The sequence below is a fragment of the Capsicum annuum genome, chromosome 11 (genome assembly GCF_002878395.1).
Source record: "Capsicum annuum cultivar UCD-10X-F1 chromosome 11, UCD10Xv1.1, whole genome shotgun sequence".
NCBI classification, from domain to species: Eukaryota; Viridiplantae; Streptophyta; class Magnoliopsida; order Solanales; family Solanaceae; genus Capsicum; species Capsicum annuum.
This window is the reverse complement of record NC_061121.1, coordinates 13,646,736-13,668,781: the sequence shown is the minus strand read 5'-3', so window position 1 is coordinate 13,668,781 and position 22,046 is coordinate 13,646,736. Positions and strand designations below refer to the sequence as shown.

Sequence of the window (22,046 nt, the reverse complement as noted above, 5' to 3'; positions counted from 1 at the left end):
CAGTCTTTTAAGCCCATGAAAGCACCTAGACCTGATGACCTTCACCCTCTCTTCTTTCAAAAGTATTGAACTAAAATTAGCCCTAAGACTATTTCCAATTGCAAAGAAGTATTCTCTAGCAATACTATGCCTACTAACAACAATGGCACATACTTTATCTCACTACTAAATGCAAGAATGCCTCCACCCTAAAGAACTCCAGACCTATAGGGCTTTGTAACACTAGCTACACGATTATGACAAAGATCATTATTAATAGGATAAAGCCCTACCTTCAAATCGTTATAAGTCTAAGACCAACTAGTTTCCTAGCCAATAAGAGATCTTATGAACATGCCATCATTATTTAGGAGTACCTAACCCATTTTGGGAGAATGAAAGGAAAACAATCCAACATAATCCTTAAGATTGATCTAAAGAAAGCCTTTTACAAGTTGTAGTGGTCCTAAGCTCTCACATCTCTTCTTTGCTGGTGATCTCACATTGCTTGCTAGAGCCAATGTAAGAAATTACCATACCATTGTCAAGATTCTCAAAACCTTCAGCCATATCTCTAGCTAAACTATAACCCGCACCAAATCCAAGGTGATTTACTCTAAAAACTGCTATACTACCAACTCTGTAGTATGCTCCCGAATTTTTAATATAAAAACTAGTGCTATCTTTAGAAAGTACCTTGATTTTCCCATCTTCAACCACAAACCAAGGAATAGTGATTTTCAGTTCATAATTGACAACATGAACACTAAGCTAGCTGTGTGGATTTTCAGTTCATAATTGATAACATGAACACTAAGCTAGCTGTGTGGAAGACTAAGTTCCTCAAAATAACTGAGAGAACTGTCCTTGTCAAATCTAACCTTAGAGCCATGTCTACCCATGTATTACAACATATCAAAATCCCCTAAAAAATCAATAATCCTTTAATAAAATTTAGATAGATTTTGTTTGGGAAGCTGTGCTAAGAAAAAAAACTGCATCTCTTAAACTGGGATATTCTTATCTCAGTGAAAACTCAAGGTGGCCTGGCCTACATAAGAGTGAGCTAAAAAATAGAGTACTCCATGCAAGTTTGGCCTAGAGGACGTTCAATAACCTAAATGTCTTATGGGGAAAGGTCTTGCTATCCAAATACTATGTTCCCAACAGAATCCCTTCTAGCATGAGCATAAGCTCCAGGACTTGACAAAATACTCACAAAGGTTGGGCTGACTGCTCAAAGGGAATTAGATGGAGAGTTACCAGGGGTGATAGAGTAAAGTTCCTTGAGGACACTTGGATCCCCTATCTAGAAAGCCTTAGGAACATCATCCATGGCCCTTTTAACACTTAGGAAGCCAACAACATTGTGAAAGACCTGTATAACAATGGAAATTAGATTTCACGAATTTCTCCTTTAAAATTCTTGTTGATATCAAAGACATCATTCTTAGAACCCCCATCCCCATAAACTGCACTGAGGATAACAAGCCCATCTAGGACTATACCTCCAATGTTGTGTTCACCACTACCAACATGTACTCATGCCTTAGAAACACTGTCCCTCAGTCATCCATGGACAAGAACTTCAACCTAGTATGGAAATCCCCAACTCCTAACAAGGTCAAAACCTTTCTTTAGCTCCTCATGCATACAAGGTTCCCCACTAATAGCTACCTAAACCACATTGGCATTAATGTCCCTCACAATGCCACTTCTGTTACTATAGTGTGGAAGATGCCAGTCATATTTTATTCCACTACCAAAATACAACCCAATTTCAGGCATTATTGGCAAATAAAAGCATTTGTAAACCCACCCCTAACTGGGACAATATCAATTCTGGTAATTGATATAACTTATGGAAAGATCTGAGAAGGAAACCTTTTAATCCTTGGCCAACTTGGGACATCTTGTTCCCATACTGTCTATGGAATATTTGGCTAACAAGAAATGACAACACCTTGAACATCCATAACAAGACTATCCCGATAAATAGTGTCATTGCCTCCGCTACTGATGAATCTATTATGGGTAATCCAGGACCAGGTAGGCTGGGAGGTGTCTTTAGGATCCACAATGGGGAATGAATGCTAGGCTTCTACAAGCAAATCTCTCACACCACCCCTATAATGGGAGAGCTCCTAGCTCTAAGGAATGGGTTACTCATTGCCAAAACTAATGATATTAGTCCACTTATTATTAAACTTGATTCACCTGCTATCATTCATAACTAACTAAAAACCACCCACTATATCATAATATTGTCATTGAGTGTAGGTTATTGCTGAGGGACCTAGGAGCAACCACTTCAACGCAGATCTATAGATAGCAGAATGCAGTAGCTAATCTACTAGCAAAAGGGGAAGCTAAGGCACAATTTCTGCAAAGTCCTACAATTATGCCAACTATGCCTTCTTATGTTGTTGAATCTGTCTTAGCTAATAGTTGTGAAACACTTTTTAGGCGTACTGTTAAACATTCTACTACTAATCTATCAGTCCGAGATGTGGCCCCGAATAATTTGGTTTTAGCTCCTGTGACTGATAGGAGCACAAACCCACCCCACCCCCTTAACGCTATTAATTTAGGTCTTTTTAACCAAAAAAAAAAAAGAAATTAAAGGCAATTGCAGTGGATACATGCATGTTGCTCACGAAGCTGGAGCAACAGTCTAGGATTTAACCACCATCCAACTGAGTTGAGTACTTTCAGGAAATATGAGCAACCTCCACCTATCGAGATTCATTCTTAGTATTGAATAGAGTAAGAATCCCCTTTGTAGAAATATTATGGATCATTCTTCTAAAAAATATACTAAAAGTGGAGATCATTGTTCTATATTATTGTTGTATGTTGATACGTGATGGGAGTAAGTATTTATCATTATTATACTGTTGTCACTTGTGGTTAAATTAAGGTATCATCTTTTTTCTGTCTATATATAATTGATTATAGAGCCATAAGATCAATGATTTTACCTCGCAAATTTCCTGTTCATTAGGCTGACAAAAATGAGCCTTAAACACAAGTGATTCACTCAAAATTTTATGCGTTGGGCATAAGATGATTTAAAATTCGGTTAAATCTCAATCCATAGTGTAATCCATTTTAAAAGGATTTTCAATCGAGCCTAATTCAATTTATAATTCAACCCAATTAATTTTAATATGGCTTGCCCTAAATATTTTTCTTTCTTGTGAACTGCTTTAGCTTAAGGCTATCATTTATGCTGCTAAATTGTTATTGGATTATATGATGTTATTGGTTTGTTTAATTTTACAACGACTGTTGCTTTTCTAGGATGCAAACGATTATTGGAAAAGAAAAAGTTTGGACATGTGTAGTATATGTTTTCTTTTTGGTGATGGTGTAGTATATGTTATTTGGTTGGTGTTTGTGTTTGGTGACTTTCTCTTCAAAAATCAAGAACTTCATATTTTTTTTTTTTTTTTTTTTTTTTTTAAAAGTTGGAACTTAGATTGTGATTACAAGGGTAAAGGTAATATATTAGTATTTTTTGAATTAAGTGAGTCAAAATAGACAGGTCATGACTCAATTAATTCTCAATTCATTTTGAACAAATAAAAATAAAACATAACTACCCATTAAAGTTGGACCCTTTTTTTAAAAAGACATTTGAATTTTGCGGGTATCCTAATACCCCGCTAAACTATTTTGAACCTATATTGTTACATTATTTTTGGACAAATCGTAGTTTCAAAAAATAGGTGCTAAACATGCACAAATTAAAATTTGACACGTCTAACTTAATGAAGAAATACATATTTTTCATTTTTAGTTTTTCTTCTTTACATTTTTTTTCCTTCTTTCTTTTTCGTCTCTCTTACTTTTTGACTTTCTTTTCTCTTTCTACAAATCTTTCCACTCCACGTATTATCTCTACAACCAATCCGCTTTGACTTTTCCCTTCTTCTTCTTCGTAAAACCTCCCTCCATTTTTGTTGGCCATTTACGCAGCAATTAGAGAGTATTTTTATAAAAAATTTCTTTAGCACTTTCTCAACTTTGATTAAGTTATTAATATAAATTAATCATCCTTTTATCTGAACAAATTTTAATATTTTGAAAACTTCATTAATTAATTTATCTTATTTTTATATAGTTTTAGCAATGAAGATTTTGAGAAAAATGATATCAAAACTGAAATTTTTAGTAAATGAATCAAGGAACTTTTAAAAATTCGTAAATAGCTTATGAAAATGTAAATCTATTTATGTCTAATAAGAGGGGCAAAAGCCTTATATGTCAACACTAGAAAAATTCTATTTAAAAAAATAAAAATCTATCTATAAATATTTTTTTTAAAAATAATTAAAAATAAAAAATCTATCTATACTTACACATTAACTACCCATAGAATAAATACAAGTTTTTGAGCCTCTTTTGTAGCAACTGAAACACATTGTTGGGTTTCATTTTATGGCAAAAAAAGAAAAAGAAAAAAAACAGAAAATCATTGGCCAATTACAACTTCACAATCAAAGGAATCAGTGTTGTTGAATACATTGGCAATTTGTCATAGATGGATAAATATATAGCAAACTGAACCAACACTCTTATAAATGTAATCGCAAAAATAAAATCCTTGCAGCAGCAACGGAATCAAAATGCATTTCAGAGACTGACATTGTCTTCGTCATCTTCTTCGTTGCCGGTGTCGAGGTATTATTTGGACAGATTCAAAAGACGATTACGTTATGAACCTAATTTCAAACCACTTACTTCTCGCATTGTTGATTTTACTCGCAGAAGGCAACTCCACCAGGTGTTGCTCTCGAATTACTCCTTTACTTTCATATTACTTGGCTCTATTCGTATGATACACTGATAAAGAAAGCTTTGATTAGAGATAGTCAAATGTGGCTATATCATATGATGTACTGTTTTATCTCTAATTTATATTATTTTTTCCACCATTTTAATTTTTTTTCAAAAACAATTTAATTAGTAAACAAAATATGCATTCAATTATAATTTGTTTCTCTATAATTATCCATATTTTGTTGTGTTAATCTTTTTATCTTACGTTTACATTAACTGCAGAGAATGAAGAAAAAAATCCTTCTTTTCTATAACTGCGCCTTCTTTATAGCAAAGAAAAAAAATCCAAATTGTTTATATTAATTTTTAAATTTAAAAATAAATTTTTAAACACGTATATAACTCTTTTTCTGTGGGAAGTTATCAGATCTTTTTACTAAATATTTAACTATCTTCCCACAACTTTTTCTTCTTTACAGCAAAAAATGCATTTTTTTTTTAAATTTAAAATATATAAGAAACAAATTTTAATAAGCACGTTTGGATTTTTCTTTTTCCTATGGGAAGTTATCAAATTTTTATTTAAAGCTTTTAATTTTTTTAAACTTAAAAATAAATTTAATAAGCACATTTAGTTGCAAAGCACACTTAGGAATTTCCGGTTAAAATAAAATGAATGAAATATTTTTAATTTTCAATATTAAATTTCTTTAAAATAATATAAATGAAATATTTTTCAATTGTCAAAATAATATATAATGGGAATTATTTAAAAATATAAAAATAATGTTTGACAGTTACAAAGTTTATAGATTACATCTTTTTATTTTTTTATTTATCAAATAATGAATTTTACATGTAGCTAATGTTTGCGTTTTCTGGATTTTTATTTTTAAAATTTGATATATATTTTTTTTGGATAGATTGATAAAATATTTTTATGTTCATACTAAATGGGATAAAAAGATCTATCCAAATTATTACTACACGATCTAATCTAAAGGAGTAATCTAGAAAAAGGGAAAAAAATTAAAGGTGGCTGAAGAAGAGGAAAGTGAGAAGGGGTGCACGTTCTCTATATCAGTAAAATCTAATTTGTTAAAAAATATTTAATTGACTTTTGATTTTTAAAAATTTAAGATAAAATTTAAAATTTTTAATTTACCTACATTTATGAAATTAAGTGGTTACGACTTTTTATCCATAACATTATCGTATTTGTAGGGTTTATTAAAATTCAAAAGTGATGTATTCATTCACTATCACTAAAGACCAAGAAACACCACATGCATAAGTAAATCTTCTATGCTTGTGAATGTTTGAAGCTTCTTCTGTCATGTTGCATGTAATGTGACCTTGTTTTTTTCTTTTGTTCACATTTGGTAAAAGTCTGTCAAAGACTTTTGAAAGATTATTTGTTGGTCAAACAAAGTTGCTTTCAAAGATTTTATTGTAAATTTCCCTCATTCACATGCAAATGTTGAAATTTACATTTTCCATTAACATCATGGATGACATCAACAAGCCTATTTTATCTCTATAAATAGGAGCCTTCTTTCTCATTCATAACACACCATTTTGAGAAGAACAACAACATTTGATAAGATTTAGTTGTGTTTGTTTTCTCTTTGTAGAGAATATTTGTGAGAGAGTTGTGTTGGGAAATACTTTGAGTGAACCTTTTCTTTGGAGTGATATTTGTGAGGTTATTCTCTTGGGTATTTGGGGTATAAGAGTATTTAATTACTCTATTTTATACTCTCTTTTGTGTCTTTGGACTCTCTTTTGTTCCATTGGTGTTTAGTAAAGTTGTTCCTCCTTTTGGTTGTGGACGTAGGTCAAGTTGACCGAACCACGTTAAATTTATGCCTCCTTTATTTTCTCAATTTATCGTTATCATCGTCTTTGTTATTGTCTTTTAATTGATTACTTTGTTCAATTCTGCACTATTCGGAATTCACGAGCCTAACATTGCAAAGGTTAGATCATATTATTGAACAAGAATTTTTTGCTACAGAAGGTTAGATGCTCATTTTACTTGGTGTATTATTTATTTTTCTGATTATATCCCAACTGATGTATTGAATTAGAAAGTTTCATGAATAGATATCTGCATGAAACATTGAATATGAATCAATGCATGAAACGTTGAATACAAAATTATCATTGTGTAAAACGTGGTAGGAAAAAAATAATTAATACAAAACTTTAAAAGTTCAAACCTAATTATCAATGCTCTACAATTCATACAACAAAATCATAGACTATATTATATCGACGAATACTAAAAAAATTACATAGAAAGAAGAAGATGAAGAAAAGTACAATCAAACACTTGGTATGCAAATCTTAGACCCACTATCAATCACTTATCACATAATCACATAATCCCATGATGCCTTTCTTTTTCTAATCACCAATAGTTCAAATTCAACACTCCGATTCCATATCTCTTGCCTTCAAATTTCATCATTGATACAAATAATTCTTTATCCAGCTTCACTATTAATGAATCTCAAATTACTTACTCATATCAATACATGAATCAAGCTGTGTGCGATTATTGTTCAAATGATTGTATGCTCGCACGCAGCTCGCCATAAGTCATTGAAACGAAAAAAATGATAGCTATTGCTTACAAATATTAGGGCAAACATAATTAAGAAAAAAAAGAACAAGAAAGAGAGAGCGAAAGTAAAGCTGGAAGAAGAAATTGGCACGAATGGGCGATATTAGGAGTCAGATACGTATATATTGGGATAGCGCATATATGGCTATTAAATGGATGTTTGGCTATAACACGTAATTAATACAAAGTTAGGTTGGGAGTGATAATTAATGGTCTATACATGCTGAGTTCCGTACTTTTCCCTAAACTATATTGAAAAACATTATAGCAATTGAAATTTATTTAAAGAACATACTATATAATTTATAACATTCAAATAAGTAATGTAATAATTTGCAATTATTTTAAGCTAGGATATTAAGTCATCTTACGCTTATGAAAAAATCATCACCTGAGTATTTGGATTAAGTTAATAGACGTTTTAATAAGATCACATAATTAAATTCTTCAATATTATTCGTGCATCACGCGAATACGAATACTAGTAAAAATAATACTCCTAATCATCTTGAAACATATTGGGTTTTATAAAATCGTTCAAAATATAAAAAAAAATAAAATTGAAATAAGAACTTGAAATAAAAGAAAGTAAACGTGGTGTTAGTAAAAAAGGCGGGTAGAGTTATCAATGAAAATTATGTGGTATTGAAAGTGGATAGTCCATTAGAGATGACAAGAATTTTACGAAGAAGAAAAATGAAAGAAAAGGAAAAAGAATAAGAAAACAAACTAAAAATATATAAGAAAAATCAAAAAATATTTTTGTAAGGAAAAACTTGTAAAAATAAAGTTAAAATCCTTTTTTGTATTCTGAACGTTCTTTTAAGAGAGTAGAATCACGCTCTCTGCTAGATGGCTTTAGAATGATGTATTAATATCGATTTAAAATTGTTTAGGGGTGTTAGGACAACAGCAAAGGTCAAGTATCTTTTTTTAAAAAGGGTTCAACTTTAGGGGTAATTATGTCTTTACTCGAATAAATATTATTGTCAAGACCTTTTTGTCATGAATATCAAGAATGACATATGAAATGACTTCGGTATCCTTTGTGTATCTAGATCCCTCAATGGGTTTCCTTTGTTGTGTATATCACTCTCCCACTCTTCTATGATTGATTCACTCATTTATCATTTATATTTTTAATTAACAATTAATGCTGATGTGATTACATGAAGACCGTATTAATTATAATGTACCATTAGTCCATTAACATGAATAATATAAGCCTTCTTGGGTGAATTTCTTACCAACCATAATTTCACTCTGTTTTTTAGATCTACTTTCCAGTCTCAGCCAAATTTTCTGTTAAAATAGTGTTATTTGATGGTTACTTGAGTTTTGTTAGGCGATAGACTTAGCAAGTAATATTTACAACTTAAATGACACAAATTTAGCATTGTAGCTTAGTAAAAGTTTGATATATAATTATCAGTATTTTTGTACTATTATTTTAAAAAAATAAATGGTGAGAATTGATTGGGGGAGTTAAATACTATCGCTCGTTCACACCACATGTTCAAGAGATGCAACAAACAAAAGCATCACTAAGGTTAGTACAAATTTTTTATGTGAAATTTTTGATATTTTTTACAAAAAATTGTTACGTCAAATCACTCCTGTCTATTTTAACCTAAAAATAATTTTGAGTTGATCAAATTCAATTTGATCTTTAATTGAGTACATCTTAAATCTTAATCATTTTAATTTTAGCCCAACTCTCTCGTTTTACGTCCCTAAACCAAAATGAACTTGATAAATAAAAAAGTTATGCCTTTTAATTGATTTTTAAATTAATTAATGAGAGTTAGACAAATTCATAATACGAAATACATAAAACATAAATTGAAATACTTCTTGAATTGTAAATAAAGATTGTCTAAAAGATTGCCCAAAGAGAAAATTTAAAAGTGAAAATGATTTATGTCATCTAAGTTTGACTAGAGCTCAAAATAATTAATTTCAAAACTTATTAGAATCAGAAGAAGCTTAAAATTATAAATGGTGGTACAATTTGAGGATTACAATGTGATTGACTTGAATTTCATTGTCATAATTTTAAGTGGTCAACAAATAAATTTAATTTTTATTTTTTTCTTATAAATAGTCAACAAATATAATTGATTTCATTAATAAGCTTTTAATTCCAACAAGCCACATTTATTATTTCAACAATGATGCACTGACATCACAGAGGAGCTTATTAATGAAATCAAATCAATTTATTGACTATTTTTAAGAAAAAACTTAAAATCAAATCTCTTAATTTTCAACTTAAAATTATGGAAATAAAAATTTACTTTTAGTGTACTCCCTAAACATCACCGGTATTTGTAATTTTTATTTTTATGTATTTCTAATGAACTTTAAAATTAATCACTCTGAATTTTAATTAAACTTTAGTGACATAAATCATATTTACTTCTGAAATAGTGTGCTCAAACATGAATTTTCACTTCCCTATATGATATTTTTATTGTTAATAGTATAGTATATACTAGAAATCCTGTGTTTTGTTATAGGATTTTTATGAATTGATTGTTTATTGTTTTTTTTTTCAATTTTAAAAACTAACTTTCAAATAGATCATGTATTCATTTGTGCATCATTTTACTTCTATGGTATATAAATTAGTGTATAGAAATTAAATTATAACAAAATATTAAATCTCCATTTTATAAATACAAAATTTATATTCACAATCAGAAATAAAAATTGGACAGAATCATCAATATATATTAGACAAAAAATATTAAAATTAACTTTTATTAAGTATTTTAAAGTGTGAAAAAACTAAAAACCCTAAGAACACAAATAAATGGATTGGGTCTGGTATGTATTTGTCACTTTAGTAAAACAAAATTATCTATAATATTTGTCATTTTAAAATATCAAAAAGATATTAATTGCTTTTTTTTTTCAGTTTCACCAAATTATTGTTGTACCTCAATGAGCCGAATAATAATTAATTATTCATTTAAGAACAATTGAATAATAATTTAGCTAAATATATTTATTAATAATATTTTGTTTTTAATATGTATGTCGAAATTTGAATGCTAAATATATAAAATAAAAATAAATTAAATACTTAATTTTAATAAATTACTATGTGATGGTGCACAGACAAATAACTTTTTTCTGTAAAACAATCTCCAACAACGCCAGATCGTTATCAACTATAAGGTCCCACTTTAGCAAAACCTTGGGCGGGACCTTAATAATTTTTCCTTTTATCTATTTTATATGATTATCAATTAAATAAAAATTATTTCATATATCATTCAATTTTTATTTCCTGATTCAGTTTTTTTCCTTTTATCAATTCAATTCAATTAGCCGGTGAGCGTCGCGACTAAGATCTGAGATATTGTCATAATAAATTTATACGGTGAAAAAATCAATTCTTCGACAGCGAATGGTCAGTCAACTCATCATACTTTGTTGAAATCGCCTTTTTATATATGTCTGCTCGAGAACGCTCATGACTAAGCGAAGATTCTAAGTTGATCTCCTAGATCATTTCATTTCTCCGGTATGGCGAAAATTTAATTGAATGATTTATCATACTTGATTTTTGTAGATTCGGTTGAAGAAGTTCATCTTTTCTATGATTGCTTGAAAATTTCAGACGATTGAAGTACCATCAGTTTTGTTTCTTTTTGATTTATCACTCAGTGTTCGATATTTGAATTTGAACCTCGAGTAATTTGGGTTGCGCACTGCATGACTATTATGGCTATGGATCTTCCAACAAGGTTTTCTCCATCTATATACATGACTCTAACTCAAGACCTCTTGTTAAAGGTGCGCAATCCCACCACTACGTCACAACTCATGTTGGTGAAGTGCTATCGCAAAATTCTCAAAAGAGGTAACTAATAGTTTATTTATATTATTTTAATTTTTTTCATGAGTTTCTGAATTACTTGATTCGTTTAAACTTGTTGAGACTCAATTTTATCGATCCCTAAAACTTAAGCACATATAAAAAAATTCGACACCTAAAAAATAATTAAAAAAAATCAATGTTATATTAGATATTAAACAACACACACACACGAAAAAAAAAGAGATGATAAAAGGAAAATACATCTTCAAAATTGTGCCTAAATTATGATTAGGGGTTTCAATAAAAAGGACAACCCGGTGCACTACCGCTCCCGCTATGCACAGGGATCAGGGAAGGGCCCAACTATAAAGGTGTATTGTACACAATGTTATCTTGCATTTCTGCGAAAGGTTGTTTCCAAAGCTTGAACCTGTGACCTCCTGATCACATGACAACAACTTTACTAGTTACTTTAAGGCTCCGATTAAGGGTTTCAATAAATTAGATAATTTTAAACAATTAGTTTACGAGATACAATCAAATCGTCTATAAAAATTATTTTCTATAACAACATTTTATTATATCAATTAATTTTTTTTTTAAAAAAAATGAGTTGTCTTTAATAACATTTGACTATAGAAGTCAATAATTATTCGACCGAATGACACCAATACCATTATAAAGAAATTCAACTAAAGAATTTTTTTATCATATTAGAATTCATGTATGCATAAATAAATATTTTAAAATAATTATTTTTGTATATTATCAAAAATTAAAAATATTTGAAAATTATTTATAATATAATATATTGTTCCATAACTGTCGACAGAGGCAACTTATGAATTTCGAGAAAGATATTCAATATTCGATATATAAACAATAATGTTTGACTTAAATATGCTTAATATAATTTTTATGTTCATCTGCTAGTTCATTTCTGATTATAGCCTAATTGTTCTTTTACAAAACACGAAACTTAAACTCCCCAATAATTTTTCTTCAGACATATAATTTCGATCTTCAAATAGCACTTTTAAAATATAACTTCAAATAATACCATTATTCAACCCAATCGTTCATAACACGATTTGGGCACTAGTTAGGGCATTATTTTGCCCATCTTCTCTAATTTTCCTCTCAATAAAACCCTACTCATCCCCCAAGAACAAATTCAATTCTTTTTCTCCAAGGAAATCAAGAATTCAAGTTTCCAAGTTCAAGAACCTTCAATAAAGCTTCAAGAATGGTGCTTCCTTCCCAAGATTAAGGGTTTAAGGTATGTGGGAGTTCATCCATGGTCCCCTTTCACCCATGGAGCTCAAAAACCCTTTTTTCAATTAAAGAATGAATTTTATATCATTATGGTATTTTATGTGTTCAAGAAAGATTGAATTTCATGTTTACATGGTGTTGTTAATTCAATTCAGCCTATGTATAATCCCATGCAAGATTTGACCTTTCCATGCTATGAATTTCAGTTTCTCATGTCCTATTTCAAGTGAATTCCATGTTGAATCCCCAATTATTGATTTAGTCATGTAGTCATGCTATGCTCTTATGATTGAGACATTCCCATGTTTAAGTTCATGATTCCCAGGTGTTTGATGAAATGTCTATGCTTTTGAGTTTTTGAACCATGATTCAATCCCAACTTTTTAAGCTTTAACATTGTACTCTATGATCATTCAGTGCTGGTGGGTTATGAACACTTGATACCTATGTGTTTTATATGATTTCCATTCTTTTCAAGAAATAAGTCAGTCAGACCATGATTTTAATATCATATTCAGACCACCATGATCATGTTGAGCATTATCATCTTAAATGTTAATAATTACCTTAGAATCCGTATGCACTGTTATTTTCAGAATACCATAACCTGAGCTTATTAGTTACTAATTATCAGTACATGCACCAGTTAGTATTTTAGTATATTTCAGTTGGGAGTAGAATTTAGCACCGAGTGAACATAGCGATGGCATCTCCCCCATCAGTTAGGCATGAGATGTTATTACTAGTCCCTAAGTTCCAGACCTACGACATCACCATAGATTTTTAGGGCCCCCTGTCAATTAGGCATGACACCCTCGTCCTTTGAGACATTAGTTTAGTGATCACTACAATTCAAGTTCTATTCCGATGGCAAGGATAGAAAAACCCTCATCAATGTGGTTCAAACGTTAGACTCCATGATAGCTCACATGGTTTATGTCGGTTACATGATAGCTCCCACAGTCTCAGTCAGTATTCAGTGAATTATCAATTCAGGTTTGCTTTACTAAGTGTACAGACTTTCAGATACTTAGTTTTACAACTTTTAGTCTTTCAGATTTCAGATTTATCTTAGTAACATAACATATATACACTTAGTCTTGCATTCTCAGATATTACAGTTTCAACCACGTAGTTTCAAATCCAGTATTCATACAGTACCCATGTTTTACTCTTTTCCAGCTTCAGTTCTACTTATATTATAAAAGTAAAGTTTTAAGGAACTAAGTGTAGCGATTCACCAACTTATCATATTATATTTGTTATGCATGTTTTAAAATATTTTATCTTTCAGTCTATTTCAGTCTCTTGTGAGTCTACTTACACTTAACATGAATTCTTTAAGATTTCATATAAAATCAATTTTACTTGTTGCATTCACCCCCGCTTACTAAGTACATTCCAAAAGTACTGATCCGCATATACGTCTGTGTGGCTACATCATTTCATAATGTAGGTATCAGTTGTAGTCCACACATCATGATCAGACAGTTGCAGTTTCAGCCAACAAGTTATGAATTCTCCTATTTCGGGGACTTTAGTCAGATGTTGCTCGTGTACTTTACTTTATTTCTCATATGTATTGATTAATAGTAGCTGAAGGTATGTCCTATCTATCTAATGTCAGTATAGTAGAGGCTTTATAGATATCAATCAGAGTCAGTCATGTAATTTCAGTTCTCTCTTCAGTTTTATAGATTGTAAATTACATTAGTATTATAATTCTTCCCAGATTTTGTCATGATTATATTTCCGCATAGCAGAACTAACTATTTAATATATTATAAATCAGTTGCTCAACAATATGTCAGTTCATGGGTTAGCTTGAGATCACTTGTTGTTCCAAGCATCGTGTTATGAAGGTAGTCTTGGGTTGTGATAGTTCAACATCATACTATTTTGGTTATATAGGCATCATTTTCCCTTTGGGGATTAGATGTCTTGCACTGGGAAAGGCACCTGCTCCTATTCTTTGTTTGTATTAGATTTATTTGTTCCAAAATTCATTCTTTCAATTCAATAAAATGAGAATTCCCTTTTTAGAAGTACTATGAATCATTCTTCATCTAAGAAATACTGAAAGTAGAGATCATTGTTCTATTATTGATCTTTGTTGATACCCGGTGTGAGTAAGTATTTATTGTTGTTGTACTGGTGTTACTTTTGTTTAAATCAAAGGTGTCAATATTTTTTCTATCTATGTATTATTGATTTTCTTCACCTATGTAATTTTTTAGTAATTTCTTTTAACAGATCCATAAGAATGCAAATTTCCTATTCATTGAAAGTAGGCTACCAAAATGAATGGACCTTCAAAAGTGTAACACCCCATATCTTTGACTTGAGTTTGAACCATCTTTCCTACGTATAGAGACTTGAACCCAGTGTTTACTACTTAGAAATAAGTGTGAATAATTATTATTTAGTGTGATAGCATCTTTGGAAATAAGTATACATCATTAAAATCTCCTAGCTCAATGTTAAGTTGAGCACTTTCTTACCGATTGAGTTTTAGTCGATGATTTTCTTAGGTCAACTTCCAGCGATCATTACTCCTACAATATGAGGTTTTATGTGGCCCATAACATATCAAATTGAATCCATTTGATTTTTCTTTCTAACGCCACCTACCGTTTGTCAATCCGAGTTCGGAGTCTAAAGTTATGAGTGTTTGAGTGGGACCCTATCCAAGGTCTTCATTGGCCCCATGCCGCAGAGCAATCGCCAAAGCTTACGGCCTCAGGTTTGATCTGGCCATGCACCACAAAACTTGAGGTTTTCTTTGGCTTGGCACCACCAAGCCTTTCCTGAGTATCAAAAATATTCCGTTTTGAGTTATGTTAAGGGCAATAATGTCTTTTATCATCCTATAACCGTTCCTAATCATATATTGACGAAATTTAGGTCTCAGCATATGTTATTTGACTTCTCAAATCTCTAAATCATCTTTCATTAAGCAAATGAGGAGAAATTACCTAGGGTTTGAAGATTTTAATCTCCAAGGGCCAATTTCTCTATGTTCTCTTTGATTTTTTTCTGTCAAAAGGTGTGTAGAACGATTCTAAATATCATGGGCTAAATTATGTCTTCTTTATGATTTTCTAAGTATAATTTTGTATGTATTTGTAATGAGTTTTGGAAACCGTTGAAGAGAATGCATCATAAACCCATTTCGATGAAAGTATATAATCATGTGCATATGTGATATTAATTTCAAAATTTTTTTTATGAATGTGATTTACGAAGTTTCCTCTCCCATGATGAAATCTATGATGTTAACATGTTATGGGTTGTTCTATTGTGTTATAAAATTTTGGATTAAGTGTTTTACAACTATTTATGGATTGACGTTGTTTTATGATTCAATGAGAGTGTTTTTTTTATTTTTCGAATGCTCCATGTGATAAATGAAAGAAATGCAAGTGTTGAATGAAAGAATTGGCCACCATGTGTAAAGTTTTGAAAAGAGAGTGTTTTTGCATAAGTTTCATATGGTTTTGAAATAAGTGTTGTTTTCGGGTACACAAAGTCTGTATTTTAGCAACACTACTTCAAAACAAGTTCAAGAATAAATCAAGAATACTCATAAAGTTTCCCAATACCTTCAACATAAGATCAAAATGATCTTTCAAAGTAGCGTATTTTAAGTTTCTTAAAGAAAAATAGATGAAGTAGAAAAATCCAAGTCCTCCGAATTCACGGAGTGTCCTTAAGGAAATAATTTACCTTAAGTACCCGAGGTTGCGGAATTTTTCTCTCAGGATAAAATGGCTTAACAATATGACAGTAGTGGTACCTCAAAATATCATATACTCTTCAAACTCACTCAACGGGGGATGATCACACGGAGTATTTTTGAAGACAATACGTGTTTTTCAAGTGCAGAAAAATTCGTACCAAACCTATAGAAAAATGCAGGTTTATATAGCCATGAAGTGCCTCTTTCGAAAGGAGGCAATGGTTTATTCAGAAAGGTGAATCTTTTCTGAAAAGTCATTTCTGTCCTTCGAAATAGTGTGTCTTTTCCAAACAGCCAGAACCATCCAAATAGTCATACCTTTTCTTGAAATAGTGTGTCATTTACTCGAAGGGTTGCATCCCTTTCGAGGTAGAATTTCGCATTGCTGCAGTTGTTTCTACACTGCATGCATGCACGTTAATGGAGGAACAAAACTATTACATTTTTTCCTTTGGAATTTCGGACTAGATTTTCCCTACGTTTCAAATAAGTTTTATCTAAAAAATTAATCTCATCGGTTGATTATTTGATAAATTCAAATCCAAATCCAACTCCAAATTTGAAGCTGAAGCCGAGCCGAGCGAGCAATGATGATGACGACGCAAGGCACCTCTTGGTTCTTGCCTCAATTACTATGTGGAGTAAGTGTTTCTTAATATAAACACTTGAAAGTTTCATTCTCACACCAATATGGGAGAATTAGTAGACTTTCCCATTTTTTAGTACACTTTCCATTTTGAGTGTTATCTCAATTTTTTCCTCCACTTGGTTTCCTCCATTTTCCATTCACACTTTTAATCTTGAACCCAACAAGCCCCCATATGAATGGGGAATGACTACTTTTATGTACAATTTTACGGACAGGTATGTGATCATCAAGCAAAAACTAATTGCATCTAGATAAGTGGGTTTTCCTTTAAACTTTCCATAGTGAACATGCATTAGATGCACTTGGTCAATCGATAGATTTGATATCTTTGAGCCATCAAGCTTTAATATACACCTAGACAACACGGGTCACACAACCAGCCTTTTACCATTTACGGCTCTCATGGTTTTGTTTGTTTTAGCCATGAACACATCCCGATCTTATGAGATCTTAGAGAATAGACCTTTACTAACATTCTCCTTGAATTGGCTTCCACTTTGCCCTCACATAGGTGATTTCTAAATGTTCAATCCTATAGATTAAACTATTTGGTCAAATATGCTAAATTTAGATAATCATTAAAAGACTTCACACCATAAGTCTTATCTTTGTTTACTAAACATTGTCTATATCATGAGAATGGGTTGGGCATATTGACAATGCTGAACCTGTCAAACACAACTTTGTTTGATCTTCTTGAACCTAGATCTTGGGATCTCCAGTCTTCTAGGTAGAGTTACCGCCATGCTGACTTTTCCTAGACCTTAAATCCATTCCCTTGGATGTTCTCTCAGCTTTTTCTCTAGATAGGCCTTTCGTAAGTCGATCTAACACATTATCCTTTGACTTCACATAGTCAATAGTGATAATTCCACTAGAGAGAAGTTCTTTAATGGTATTATGTCTCCGTCTTATGTGATGATATTTACCGTTGTACATCATGCTCCCTGCCCTACCTATTGCCACTTGGCTATCATAGTATATACATACTGGTGCCACTGGTTTGGGCCAATAAGGAATATCTTCTAAGAAATTTTGGAGTCATTCTTCTTCTTCACCGACTTTATCTAATATGATAAATTCTAATTCCATTGTTGAGCAAGTAATACATGTTTGTTTGGATGATTTTAAAGAGACTGCTCCTCCACCTATAGTAAATACGTATCCACTCTTGGATTTTACTTCATTCGATCCGGTGATCCAATTTGCATCACTATATCTTTCAAGTACATTTGGGTATTTACTATATACAAAGCATAGTCTTGAGTGTATTTAAGATACCCCAAAAATCTTTTCATTGCGATCCAATGAGTTTTATTAGGATTACTCATCTACCGACTCAAATTACTAATAGCACATGCTATTCTGGCTGTGTAAAATTCATGATATACATTAGACTTCCCAACACTCTTGCATATTCCAACTGTGAGTCACTTTCACCCTCATTCTTTTGAAGTGCGAAGCTCACATCCAATGGATTCTTGGCAATACCGAATTCCAAATACTTGAATTTGCCAAGTACCTTTTCAATGTAATGAGATGTGACAATGCCAACCCTTTTCATAACTCCATGGTCTTTCATATCTAACTTGCTTTCAGGCATTCATTTCATAGAATTTATGTCAGAAATATCTCTACTGATGATCAACATATCATCTACGTACAAACAAATAATGACCTGGTGATTTGGAGTGTTTTTAATGTAAGCACATTTATCACATTCATTTATCTTAAACCCATTTGCCAACATGGTTTAGTCAAAAATCGCATGCTACTGTTTAGGTGCTTGTTTTAGTTCACAAAGTGACTTAACAAGTTTACATACCTTATTTTATTTTCCTAGAGCTACAAACCCTCAGGTTGTTCCATGTAAATTTCTTCCTCCAATTCTCCATTTAGGAATGTAGTTTTTACATCCATTTGATGGATTTAAAGACCATATACTGCCATCAAGGCAATTAATAGCTGAATTGATGTTATCCTCATCAAATTAATCAAGGACTTCTTTTTGTTTAAAGCCTTTTACTAAAAATCTTGCCTTGTATTTGTCAATAGTACCATCAGCTTTTATTTTCCTTTTGAAGATCCATTTAGAACCTACAGGTTTATTTTCTAGAGGAAGATCAACCAACTCCCATGTATGGTTTCTTATGATTGAATCAATCTCACTATTGTCTGTCTCTTTCCAAAAGGATGAGTCTGAAGATGCCATCGCTTCTTTAAATGTTTGAGGCTTATTTTCTAAGTGAAATGTTACAAAATATTATCCAAAAAAGTTGATGTTCTTTGACGTGTACTATATCTTAGATTCTCATCATTATGTACATCCTCACTTGGTTCATTTCGAGGTCGTTTAGACCTTCCACTAGACTGTTCATGTCTTGTTTTATAAAGATAATTGTGTTCAAAGAATTCAGCATTATCTGATTCAATTACTGTATTTTCATGGATATCCATATGTTCAGATTTATGATCTAAAAATCGACATGCTTTACTACTTTTAGCATATCCTATAAATACACAGTCCACTATCTTAGGTCCTATTTTCACCCTTTTAGGCATAGGAACTAGGACTTTTTCTAGACACTCCCACACTTTGAAATATTTTAAATTGAGCTTTATTCCTTTCCATTTTTATATGGAATTGATTGTGTCTTACTATAGGAAACTCTATTGAGAATTCCGTTAGCTGTAAGGATAGCCTCCCCCCACAACTTTTACAGTAAACCTGAACTTATTAGTAAGACATTCATCATTTATTTCAAGGTTTGGTTTTTACTTTCTGCAATTCCATTAGATTGAGGTGATAATGAGGTCGTAGTTTAATGGACAATTCCATTCTCTACACATATTTCTGCAAAAAGAGATTCATATTCTCCGCCCCTATCACTTCTTATCGTTTTGATCTTTTTCTCCACTGATTTTCAACTTCTATTTTATATTGCTTAAATCCATCTATTACTTCATTCTTACTATTTAGCAAATAGACATAACAATATCTAGTGCAACCGTCAATAAAAGTTATAAAATACTTTTTCCCACCTCGAGATGGTGTTGACTTCATGTCATAAATGTCACTATGTATTAAGTATAAGGACTTGAAATTCCTCTCAATGGACTTATACGGATGCTTAGCATACTTTGATTTTATACGTGTTTGACATTTTGATTTTGTTACACTCAAAGTTTGGCAAAACTTCTAAGTTAATCAGTTTTCACAAAATTGTATAATTGACATGTCCTAATCGTTCATGCCATAAATCATTAGACTCAAGCAAGTAAGAAGAAACTGAACTTCTATTGATTTTAACATTCATTACATTCATTTTGAATAGGCCCTCGGTGAGGTAGCCTTTTCCTACGAACACTTCTTCTTTACTAAGTACAATTTTTCCAAAAATAAATACACATTTGAATCCATTTTTATCAAGAAGTGATATAGAAATCAAGTTCTTCCGTAACTCTGGTATATACAAGACATTGTTCAAAGTCAAAACTTTGCCTAAAGTCATTTTCAAACATATTTTTCCTGTTCCTTCAACTTTTGCAGTTGCAGAGTTTTCCATATAAATCTGCTCTTCGCGCTGGAGAGAACATAGAAAACAACTCCTTATTTGCACAAACATGGTGGGTGGCACTGAAAGCCATCCACCATTCTCAATGATTTCCCACCAAGTTTCATTCAGACAACATGGCACACAGATCATCCATTTCTTTCTTGGATTCAGCCATATTTACTTGGTCCTTTCTTTTGCCTTTCTTTGGGGTATGACAATCTGTAGACTTGTGGCCAATCTTTCCATAATTGAAGATTTTCCCCTTGAATTTCTTCTTAGATTGATTGATTTTTTGTCTAGCTTTCTTTCACTTTTTTGAGTTGTTATGGTCGTCTTCTATAGTGTTTGCTCTATTCATTGTAGAATTTTATCTCGACCTTCTTTCCACATCTTTGTTGTCTTCTTCAATGCTCAGTCTCACTATGAGATCTTTGATTGTCATCTCCTTTTGTTTATGTTTCAAATAGTTCTTGAAGTCCTTCCTCATAGGTGACAACTTCTCAATTATTACCGCGAATTGAAACACCTCGTTCACAATCAAATCTACAATAAAGTTTATGTCAACATTAATAACATTTTTAACATGTTCATCTAAGGTATTTACCAAATTCATACTTTCCACAAGGAGATCATGGATGATAACTTGCAGTTCCTGTACTAGAGATACAACAGACTTGCTGTCAATTATTTTATATTCAGGGAATCTTACAACAAAGAACTTTTTGGTTCCAGCATCCTCAGTCTTGTATTTTCTTTCCAGTGCCCCCAACAACTCTTTCTCCGTCTTCATTCCACTATACAAATTGTATAGGTCATCTTGGAGACCACTTAGAATGTAATTCCTGCATAGGAAATCAGAGTGTTTCCACACCTCCATAAAGACAAATTTCTCCTAGTCTGAAGTTCCTTCGTGCACCTATAGAGCTTCTTTAGATGTAAATCCTTGAAGACATAACGTTGTAAGGTATAAGAACACCTTCTGTTGTCATCTTTTAAAATCAACACTCATGAATTTTTTGAGTTTCTCCGCTAGTGCCATTGCCTTTGGAACACTCGTACGACTCACTGTGGCAACATTAGTTGCTGCCACAGTCATTGTAGTATCATTCACATGACTGTCAGTAGTCATTTTCCTGTCACAGAAAGACAGTCAACTTCAGTTTATCAAAGTACTACTAATAAAGTTGTAGCAACTTTAAAAACCCCTTGTTTCTAGTTTAGTGATGAAGTTTTTATGACTTTCAATCGTTAACCAAGTGACCTTTAACTTGTGATGAAGTTTTTATGACTTCAAATCACTTTCTAAGTTCAAACAGAATAGAAAGCTTAAAGCTTTAATCTCCAGAAACCAAAACAATACAGATTGTAATTATTTCCTTAAGATTGTTGTTTTCGGGTACACAAAATATGTATTTTAGCAATACTAATTCAACACAAGTTCAAGAATAAATCAAGAGCACTTATGAAGTTGCCCAACACATTCAACACAAGATCAAAATGATCTTTCAAAGAAGTGTGTTTTCAGTTTCTTAAAGAAATATAGATGAAGCAAAAAAATCCAAGTCCTCCGAATTCATGGAGTGTCCTTAAGGAAATAATTCCCC

The 22,046-nt window shown here is 31.6% G+C and overlaps 1 long non-coding RNA gene across 2 annotated transcripts; it reads left to right on the top strand.

The window, feature by feature from the left end:
• Nucleotides 1–10,657: 10,657 nt before the first annotated feature.
• LOC107846975 lies at nucleotides 10,658–14,255 on the top strand. Of its 2 annotated transcripts, XR_001667227.2 has the most exons (4): nucleotides 10,658–10,925; nucleotides 11,069–11,264; nucleotides 12,416–12,501; nucleotides 13,954–14,255. It is a non-coding gene; the product is annotated as an uncharacterized LOC107846975 (long non-coding RNA). The 2 variants fall into 2 exon arrangements; XR_001667228.2 differs by lacking the exon at nucleotides 12,416–12,501.
• The last annotated feature ends 7,791 nt before the right edge of the window (nucleotides 14,256–22,046 follow it).